The sequence below is a fragment of the Marmota monax genome, unplaced genomic scaffold, assembly GCF_021218885.2.
Source record: "Marmota monax isolate L192 unplaced genomic scaffold, Marmota_monax_Labrador192_F-V1.1 WCK01_AAM20220418_F8-fsc00193, whole genome shotgun sequence".
In the NCBI taxonomy this organism is placed as follows: Eukaryota; Metazoa; Chordata; class Mammalia; order Rodentia; family Sciuridae; genus Marmota; species Marmota monax.
The window spans coordinates 2,271,723-2,273,993 of NW_026695203.1; the positions used below are offsets into that span (position 1 = coordinate 2,271,723).

At 44.4% G+C, this 2,271-nt stretch overlaps 1 non-coding gene across 1 annotated transcript; it reads left to right on the forward strand.

Moving 5' to 3' along the window:
* Positions 1 to 1,541: 1,541 nt before the first annotated feature.
* On the forward strand, positions 1,542 to 1,613 carry Trnat-agu (transfer RNA threonine (anticodon AGU)). The gene has a single exon. It is a non-coding gene; the product is annotated as a tRNA-Thr (tRNA).
* Positions 1,614 to 2,271: the final 658 nt, after the last annotated feature.

A 2,271-nucleotide genomic window follows, 5' to 3' on the forward strand; every position in this document is an offset into this window, starting at 1 on the left:
ATGCGTACTTCTGAAATTATATTCCTTATTGCATAATTGCTGAGTTGCAGGAATGTCTGACTTGGCTAATTAATGCTAAGTTGTTTCCTGACATAATTGTGCTGATTCACTCTCCTAACAGCATTGTATACAAGCTCTCTTTGCTTTGTAGCCTCAGTAACACTTCCTATTGGCTTACTTTAATTTTTGCCAATTGAGTATAAATTGATATCCTTTAGTGGCTTTAAATTTTACATTTTCCTATTGCTGATGAGGGTGAACATTTTTTCATAAGTTTTGGAACATCTATAATATGTTCTGGACCCTAATCTTTTATCCATTATGTGTTTTGCAAATAACTGCTCTGGAACGCGCAGAGGATCTGTTTGGGGAACCCATCCCCGTCCCAAGGAGCTCCATGCCCTGGCACCACATTTCCTAACTCAGCTCAGAGTCTTATCCTTGATAACTGAGGGTGCAGGCAAGACCAGTGTTAGTTTTCCTACTGGGCCAGTTACAGAGGCCTGAGGGCCACTTGCAATTCCAACCATAACCATGGTCACCAAAACTAGGATTTCATGGCTCCAGAGAGGGCTTAAGATATGCTGGCTTTAGAATCACACGCCAGCATTTCACTTGCCGGTGGCGCCTCAGGAGTGCCCAGTTCCCTTTGCTCCAGGGCTGGGGAAGCCGGGGAGCCTAATGGCCATGCTGGTGAGCAGCCAGATGCTCGCTGCTCAGCAAATAGCCTTCAGCTGGTCATGCATGGCCCCTCCTAGCAAAGTCTCAGCTGAGCCCTCTAGCAGCTGGCCAGGCTCTTTCAAGGTCCAACCAGTGAAGAAACAGCCTGGGGTCTGCTCGCTCGCCTGGGGAGAGCCAGCCGCAGCCTGTTCTGCAGCATTGCCTGGCAGCTCCCCCCAGACTGTCATCTAATGGGCAGCAAGACAGAACCCCTTAGCTTTCCCTGCTCCTGAAGAGGCCTGGTCAAAATGCAGGAAACAAAAACAGAAATCCTGCAGCATGCAGGTGACACAAGACTTGGAAATAGCCCTTTTGCCAATGTTTCCCTAGGAAAACATGAAAAGCAAGTCCTAGGTCCTAAGATATACAAAATGACTTCAACTTGAAATACACCTCCCAGAGCTGAGAAAGTTCCCCAGATTAAAAACCCAGAATCGATTCTGTTGCATGTTTGTTCAATAGTAGTTCAGAAATTCTAGAGATAGAGAAAAAAATGTGGTATTCATTTCCTGTTGGTGCCCTTGGTATTCTTAGGGGGAAGCTCCCTGTCTGGAGATGTGCTCTCTCTCCATTCGACCTGCCTTCCGTATCCATGTTAATTCACAAGATGCAACTGAGATCTCAGAGCACCAAAAAGCTTATTTTAGTTATTGATTGAAACTTCCTTTCCTGGGAAAAGTATAAAAGAAGCATCAGAGTTGATTACATTTAGCACAAACTTGGGAAGGAAAGACAACATCCAGAAACCACATAACCTACACCCTCCATCCTGGTGTTGCAATAAGATCTTCTTGAAAAGAAATGATATTTTTCTGGGACTGGGTATATAGCTCAGTTGGCAGAGTGCTTGCCTAGTATGCACAAGGCCCTGGGTTCAATCCCCAGCATCACCAAAAAAAAAAAAAAAAGTAGTACAACAAGAAGTGTTTGCTAAAGTAGCAAACACTAAAGAGAACAGAAGCAAATCCATTTGGACTGAAGACATGAGATTGTTTGTATTATCCTCATTTCCTGCATCTGTGCACCATAAACTCAAAGTTATTCTTCCATGTTGGAAAAGACACCAGAACATGAAATTCCAAAGCAACAAGTGTCAAGTGTGGGATTATAGAAGGATGCTGCCCCAGCTATGTCTCTCTCTCTCTCTCTCTCTCTCTCTCTCTCTCTCTCTCTCTCTCTCTCTCTTTCTCATACTAGGGATTGACTCCACCAACCCCAGGGGCCCCCTACCACTGAGCTATATCCCAGTCATTTTTATTTATTTTTTGTTTTTATTTATTTATTCATTTATTTATTTTTGAAACAGAGTCTTGAGACATTGCCCAGGCTGCCCTCAAATTTCTAATCCTCTGGCCTCAGTCTCCTGAGTAGATGGGATTCCAGGCGTGCACAACTGCAACCAACCAATTGTCACTTTTTAAATTGAAGAACTTGCTGGACATGGTGGTGCGTCTGTAATCCCAGTGGCTCAGGAAGCTGAGGCAGGAGGATCACGAATTCAAAGCCAGCCTCAGCAATTTAACGAGAACCTAAGCAACTCAGTGAGACCCT